This window comes from Mixophyes fleayi, chromosome 2 (genome assembly GCF_038048845.1).
Source record: "Mixophyes fleayi isolate aMixFle1 chromosome 2, aMixFle1.hap1, whole genome shotgun sequence".
In the NCBI taxonomy this organism is placed as follows: domain Eukaryota; kingdom Metazoa; phylum Chordata; class Amphibia; order Anura; family Limnodynastidae; genus Mixophyes; species Mixophyes fleayi.
This window is the reverse complement of record NC_134403.1, coordinates 169,305,115-169,313,934: the sequence shown is the minus strand read 5'-3', so window position 1 is coordinate 169,313,934 and position 8,820 is coordinate 169,305,115.

Below are 8,820 nucleotides of genomic sequence, written 5' to 3'. Positions count from 1 at the left end.
CCTTGTCTGTTTTTTTTGTACACATCAATGCCTTCATCAGCCTCAGAAAATGCTGTTACGTGGCCTCTTTACATTATGTGTTCAATGGGGGAGTGAAGGAAGAACACAAATTTCATAGCATTCTGTAAAAAAGATACTATCAGAAGGGCTGGATGGTAGATCAGTGTCTACTCATTCTATAGATCGTGGTTGCAAAATCGAATGTTGATTTTGCACATTGAGAGAAAACAGTGTGCATTAAAGGTCCTGCTTAATGCTATAACGATTAGTCTAATTTTTACTAAATGTGCTAAGCTCTACCATTAGCTGGGCTCTATCATGTCAGCCCATATCATAAGGCGATAATTATTTTTAAAGTTTTATTTTATTCAAGGTCAAACAATCATTCACAAAATAGCATATATACACAAAATAAAAGTTAAATAAAACATGAGGTATCAATGCATAGGAATTCAATGCAATTATCACAGAGGATTAACAAAGAATGTAGATGAATATGAGATTATTAACCAGGTTTTTCACTTTATTAATAAAAAAAAATAAAAAAAGGTTTTATTGAAAATTTTTCAAAACAGGTGGAAGTGGGAGGTGAGGGAGGATACAGAAAGCAAAAAGGGGTTCGAGGTAGTTGTATGACAAGATTAACACTGGGATACACATACATTGTTTTTTCTTGTAAAGAGACAGAACATCAAAAAAGCAATAAGATGGGAGTTAGAGTAAACATTAATTTGTGTTTGGAACCCATGATGCAGAATAGGGCAGGGGAAAGGATTAGAGAAGAGGGCAGGTTCGAAAGGGACAGAAAAAGCAGGATGTGTCCGTATGAAAGGGAGGAGGCGGGAGAAGAAAAAGATTGAAAGAGTAGAGGAGGTAGAACTCTCTGGGCATTCATACAACAGTCAAGATGAGGAAGTGGAGGTTCTAGAAGCAAAATAGATGGACCAGGACTGTCAGGTCACCTTTTTTTTTTTTTTTTCTTTGCGAGAGAGAGAAAACCAGATTGGACATCAAGAGGGGGGATGAAGACCAGGGTGGGAGGTCAGTAAGATGATACCATTTTATGAGTGAAGATGGGTTATTAGATGGTCAAAGGCAAATCATGAGGCTTTTTTTAAAAAAAAAAAAAAAAGACTACCAACTGATGGTGCTCTCAACAATAACTGATCTCTGGGGGTGAAAAATCAAGATACATAAGTGGGCCAATGCACACCGGCAATTTTAAGCTGTGATTTAAATTATTTCGGGTAACATTGTGTTCCAGGTGCAACAAGGTCCTTTCAGGTTCAAAGAGTTAATGACTCATGACTGCAAGATTTATTTAAAAATAAAAAAAAGTTTATATTTAGTTGCGAATAATATAAACAAAGGGAAAAGTATTGTAAATACTTAGCTTCCAATATTAAATCTCAGAAAATATTTTAAAGCAACATTCAATTTCCAGGGTCCTGTCTTTCTGTTGAGTAAGCTGGAAAAACAATCGGGATAAACTCTAACACCTTTCTACAGAGCCTTTCGGGTGTGAGGCTGATGGTGTGTTGTAGTAAATCCTGGTATCAACTTACATTTAATTATATAGAAACATGATTTTCAGATTCTCGATGGTGCAATACTGATAATACATTCCTGCATTAAGTGCAGAGACAGCACCCTGGCAAGATATGTGGAGAATCTCGGCTTTGCCTTGGAAAGTAGAAAAAGTTCCTTGTCTTGTGTATGTAAAAAAGAAAAAAAAATGTTTTGCTTAAACATGAACATGAATACATAATATGTGCCGAGTTACAAAAAAGCACCAATCAGTGTTAGCAGTGCAATCCCCGACAGCCATTCACGGGCAGTTCACTAGTGCCGAAAGGCAGTCATCATCCAGTAGTTGCATTCCTCCTTGATCACCAGCAAATAATGTGGCTCTCTCAGGCGTGTATGCATCTTTTTCCTGGCCTGAATCTGTTTGCAATTGCGCATACACGCCCACAGTGTACATTGCCTACGGTCGAACACCCCCATCCTGCCTATCCAGTTGTTGGCTGGTGTAAGGATCAGAATCATGCAAATCTGCATTGGCACATATGAGTTTGTCCACTTTATGGGTACGCATAGAGCAATTTCACACAAGATACGCTGCATCAGCTCCAGTAAGAACACTGCTGAAAACAATTCATATATTATACATATATTTGCTTAACTCCTGATTGTGCTAATGCAGTGGTCTGGGGTACGGAGATGGGTTAGGCTGGGTACATACTACAGGGTTTTCAGCCGATTACCAGGCCAATAACGATAATCGACTGCTCGGCCCGATATTGCATTAGTGTTTATGCTCCAACGATAAACGATTATAGGTTCCAAAGCACATCATAGAGTTTAAATTGATTTTTAAACCAAACGAAAAATCTTGTTCAACGATGGAACGATGTTGCTCCAATTCTGCAGTGTGTATGCACTCACATCCAGCAGTGCCCATAGATCTCTATGGAGTGTGCAGAGTCACAATCTTTCCAGCCGGTGGTTATGACAGATGAAGAGCACAGATCTGAAAGTAAATTGTGTAAAAACATTTGTAGTGTGTACACATGAATCAGCTTGCTGATCAGGACTTTATTTTATTTTTTTCAGCCGCTGGTAAAATTGTTAACAATATTGCATGGGGAGAAATTTTTTGTAGCGTGTACCCAGCCTAAGTGATGAAAAGCACCTCAAATATATCAGAGAGAAGAAAAGGGTCTTTTTACACACGATCTGCATGCAAAGATTGGGTAATCGTAATTATTTGATCCCCATGGACAGGCTTTTAGAGCTGTAAAGAGAGAGAGAGCGCTCTGCAGGTCCACGTCCATCTCGTTGAGCATCCAGGCAACACACCTGGTACATAGGTGTTTTTGTGTTTAGTCTTCGTCATGATTTGTTGATTCACCTGAGCCAGTTTGGTCTTTAATTCCTTGGCCATCAGGAAGCAAATCTCCAGTAATCAAAAGTTAAAATTTGTCATGTTTATTGAAGTGTTAGTTGCTTTTTGATACAGAAACCACTCTGCATTCAGTTTAGATAGTAATATTCAGAAAGCGTAAAACTATGAATATAAAATTTAATCTGCTGGTATTTCATGTGCTTAAAATGTTGATTTCAGGTCCAGAGAATCAACTTGGTTTGATACATTTTATTTATTACAATTTAGAGAAACTATCCAGCAGTGCATGTGCTAAAGGAGTCAATAAAAAATCCAATCTGTATGTACATAAAACTCAGTACACAATAAAATACAATGAGCTAGGCTCTGACTATTACAATAGGGCATTCAAGCATTATTGTCTAGCTCCTTTGATCTTATTGTCCTTACAGCTTAGATTTAGAGCTGCAGTGCTTTCAGAATTCTGAGCCAATTAACTCTAAAGCTCTCAAGCACCCAACACTCACATCATCAAGGTGGGAAATGGTTAGGTAGCAGTTGTACGGTTAAAAAATATATAGGTTTAATTTAAATATGTGGGTGGGTAATTTCTAAACATAACAATGTAGAGCTGACAAAACACTACTAAAAAATGGGTAAATGGGATTGATCACACCAATAGTAAATAAGGTCCTTCTATATTAGGCTCACACAGCTTTTATTTTGCTATAAGCCTACAGATGGGTTGTTATAGCTTCATAAGGATTCAGTAACAAGAGTTGCACAAGTCAAAATCAATTTATACATAGACAATGTCTCACTCTCCACTTATAATGGCATGTTCCTAGGTACGATATTTTTTTTGAAGGGAGCAGACTAAGATTCACTTTTTATACCAACCAAGACCACTTTTTGATGCCCCCTCCCTGTAGAGGTTTAGCTTCTACCTTTCCACCTTTTAGGTTTACTACCAGTAATGCTTTTTAAGACACTGCAAAAACTTTAATTCATCTCCCACATCGGCTATTGCAATTCCCTAATACTGGTCTTACCAAAATCACAGTTCTACCAAATGTTCCTTCACTCATGTTCACATCTTGTGAACTACATGCTATTCGAATTTTTAGGCAATTCTCTATGCAGGTTGCTGTGATCTATTACCCCCCCTGGATCGCACTAATAATTTCTTAGACATTTATCTGCATGACTCCCTCACTTCTTATCTTCCGACATCCCAACCATCATCATGGCTGATATCAAGATCCCTATTGCTAGTCCATGTTCCAATTTTGCTTTGAAACTACACTCTCTAACCTCCTCCCTCAGTGGACTGAATCCACTACTCATCAGGATGGCTACCGCTTTGATTTAGTTTTCTCTAGACTATCATCATCATCAACGTTTATATAGTGCCAGCAAATTCTGTAGTGCTTTACAATTGGGAACAAACAGTAATTAAACAATACTGGGTAATACATACAGACATAGAGGTAAGAGGGCCCTGCTCACAAGCTTACAATCTATGGGACACTGGGAGTTTGATACACAAGGGTAAGTGCTACATCATATTGCATATTTTTCAGCTAGAATGCAAAGGAATAAAGTATTGAGTGGGCTTTGTGATCAGTCACACAGCAATGTTGGTCAGAGGGTTGTTGTCTTGTGTTTGCTGTGTAGAGGATGGTAATAAGGTAACCTAGGGAGATTAACATGGTGGTAGAGGAATATCATAACCTTGTCTGAAGAGGTGGGTTTTCAGAGAACGCTTGAAGGTTTGAAGACTAGAGGAAAGTCTTATTGTGCAAGAGAGGGAATTCCACAAAGTGGGTGCAGCCCGAAAAAAGTCCTGTAACCGAAAATGGAATGATGTGATGAGAGTGGAAGATAGATGCAGACCTTGTGCAGAACGGAGGCGTTGAGTTGGGAGATATTTTAAGACAAGTAAGGAGTTTTATGTCGGTAAAAATTTTTATGTTGAGACTATGCGAAGTTTCTGATTTCCTTAACATTCATTTTCCCCACTCGGATAATAACCTTATCGGCTACAAGCTCTCTCTCAGTGCCTAGCACCAGTGTGGGACTGGGGCATGAAGGGCCCACCGAGGGACTGCAACACTAGGGGCCCACCAGAGGGGGTGTGGTCAGCCATCATAGAGGCGGGACCAGACACTAGAGGTGGAGTGGTCAGTCCACAAAGGACAGCTAGCAATATTCCTCAACCACCCTCTTAACCTCACTACCTTTAGCCTGTTACACAATTTCACATAAGACAACTACCCCCTGACCCACATTGTTGTGTGACAGGAACATTTAGCTTATGAGTCACTTTTACCTTTGCAGTCTGGCTGGGCCAAAATACAAAATGTAGACTTAACCTCATGTGTCAATCTCCCATTGTCCCACAGATTGTAAGCTTGCGAGCAGGGCCCTCTCACCTCTTTGTCTGTTTCACCCAGTTTGTTTATTAGTTTATTATGTTTGTCCCCAATTGTAAAGCGCTATGGAATATGTTGATGTTATATAAATAAATGATGATGCTAGTGTAGTATATAAAGAATGCAGTGTGTGTATAAAGAATACACAGTCTTGATCTGCCCCTTAGATTGGGCAGAACAGTCACCAAAAATCAGGATTGTCCCACTAGACCAGGTTTGGCTAACCTGTGGCACTCCAGGTGTTGTGAAACTACAAGCCCCAGCATGCCTTGCCAATATATAGCAGCTTATTGCTGAAAGGGTATGCTGGGACTTGTAGTTTCACAACACCTGGAGTACCACAGGTTAGCCAAGCCTGCACTAGACTCAACAGGTAGGACAGTCTGTCAAATGTTTTGTCACTTTTACCACCGGTGGCTGCTGGTTTCTTTAGTTGCGACTTGTCTGGATCCTGGAATGTTGAGGGCCCTATTTGGAAAAAATAATGGGTACATTTAGAAACGACAACCATCCCTGCCATTAAATCAACAGCACCCACATTTAATAATTAGGCCTCTCTCCAGCCTCAACATTAAAGTAATAGTGCTCACATTTGATAAATAGACCTATTTCCTTCTAACCAACCCCAACATTAAATTAATAGTATTCCCATTTAATAAATAAACCTATTACCCTCCCTCCAAACAGTCCCAGCAATAAATTAATACGGCTTCTTCAGGGATCATCGTGAAACGCGTTGGCTGACCAGCTCTCGCCCTCCAAGGACCCCACATATTGACCTGTACCGCCGCTTTGGATAGCGAACGGATCCACCCACGCATGCGCAACTCTGCTGATCGCGAGATTGCCCGTGACTTCCGGGTTTTGCTTCATCGCTCTCCAGCGGGACGGCGCAACTGTGCCCATCGCATCAGTTTTCTTGGCATCAAGCAGGAATTTTAGAGGACACTATCGGCCCATTAAAGTGAGGGTAAGTCCTCTATCACAAGTCCATCTTAGGCTTTCTCCACTGGAATTTATTGTTGGCCGACAAACCTAAAGGAGAAATTGCATTTGCCACTCTGCACAGGATTGACTGCATTTCTTTTCTCTGTCGTTCTAGTGGACTTTATTAGCCCTATCAGAGAACTGTGCTTTCTGTGGCTTACATGGATTATTTGGACTTTATATAGACATTGTTTTGCCTGCTTTCATGGTATATAAATCCGTTTTGTTATTCATTTGTACCATCTGTTCCAAGCGCCAAGGGAGTTATATATATTAAGAAATAAATGATTATAAAATAGCATTTACGTTTAATACATCCATTTCCCACAACCATTCCTAGTATAAAAATGAATATTCACATTTAGCCCTATAGTGTTCTCTGTGCAGTTCCCCCTCACTATAATTTAGCATAGGCAGCCCCCCTCACTATAGTTTAGTATAGTCAGCCAGCCCCCCTATGCCACATAGTGCCCCCAAAACAATGTTATGCCACACAATAGTGCCCCAATTTTATGCCATACAGTAGTTCTCCAAAGTTATGCCACACAGTAGTGCCCCAATGTTATGCCACGCAAGTGTCCCCAATTCATATTATGTCTGCAACAGTGCCCTCAATTCACACACACACACACACATATATATATATATATATATATATATATATATATATATACATGCATCCTTTATCTACATTCAGTGGCCATTTAAATGGGGTCTGCAGTATGTTTGTATGGATATGTAGATTTCCCTCAGCCTAGGGCTTCTCTGCTCTTTTGTCTTTAAAAAAATAAATAAAAAGGCTGGCTGGCTTGGGGGGGGCAGTGAGTCCCTTACCTGTGACTGAACTGCTCCGGTATCCTGCTCCTCTGGGCGGCCGAGGCTGGTGACAGGAAGTCAATTCCTCCTCCTCTGCTGAAGTTAAAAACACATTACCGCGCAGGTGCAGAGAGCTCTCTGCACCTGCGCGGTAGTGTGTTTGTTACCGACACTGTCGCCACCGCCGTCAATCAGTCAGCTGTTCCCTGCAAGCTCCGCCCTAATATCGGAGGGGGCGGAGCTTAAATGTGGCAGGGCCTACCGGTGGATAGCCCGGCAGGCCAGTCCGAGGCTGCCTAGCACACTGCGTAATAGACGTTTGACGTATCGTCCAGATTTCCATGGTTCTGCCACATGCACCTCTTTCCTAGTCACAGTATGACCCCCACCTTCACTTGTCACACATAATACCACCCAACTCTCCTACCACTGTCACCTATCATAAGTGACAATGCAAGGAAGGGTGAGGAAGGCATAGTGACTCCCACAGATAATGTTACAGGCACTCAGCACAGACCACTCACATCATGGATCAGAATATGGAACTGCTGCTGTCTAGGGAAGGGCAAGATTTGACAGGTGAGTCCCAGGGTAAATGGGGCCAGAGATTTGTGCCTTGGCAGTCACACCATCTGCCCTTATAATCCACCATTGAGCACAAGGATTACCAGTGTGCCTGTATGCTGCCCACCCTATTTTCCTTTTATCAAAGATACTAGAGTGGCTCAATTAGGAACAGAGACCAGAACTAGGCACGCGTTCTATACCAAGTTGCTTTTTTCTATGTCAAAATAAACATGATGTTGGGTTCAATCACTTAACCCCAATTGCTGTAACAGCAACAGCAGTATCACAGCTAAAACCCTGCATAAAATTCCTAGATACTCTTCTTGAGACATGAGTTATTGTCTTAATAAAGTAATGCCAAAGATAAAACTTATAACTGCTCAAGAAAGATTGATATGTTCAGTGCTTAGAACTTGGACTTTGCTATGGTATTTCACATTTCCAAAGAGCTTTCCAAAATTACAGTATGCATTTTAACTAGGTAATATCTAAGAATTTGCTACAGTCCTAGAGACGCAGCCTTTGACTCATCAGTACTTTACTATACATATGAGAGCAAAGAAAAGGCTGATTGTCAGTTTTTTAATCGGTGTGATGAGTGTCATAGCAACAGGGGTCAAAATGGCATGTGTAGTTATATTACAACTTGAGTTAGCAGAAGGTGTAAGGCAATTGTGTTATTGCCTCTGCGGTCATATACCATATCACCAGACCCCTCTCCTTTAAATTTACTGTGCAGACTTTCTGTTGTCAGGTCTCTATCATCATAGAGAAAGAAAAAAATTAAGTGGGGAATGTCAGCAAGGAGGTTATGTGCTGTAATAGGATTGTTACACAATTAACACATTATGACCAGGCCAGATGTGTGGAAGGACAACATAGGCCCATGTCTACAGTAGTAAAAATGCCTGGGATGCAAACAGCCCCTTTCTTCATCACTTTACATTTTTTGTTACAATGGAAGGCAGTTAGAGATTGTTGAACTTTAGATCAGCTCTGTGACATAATCATCTTCTCACAAATATAAACATTAGTGAAGGCAATGGGAAATGACACAGTAGTGCCGTCATAACACCAAGGGCATTATAACTTAGAGATTACAATAGCAATGACAGTTAAACTCACTGA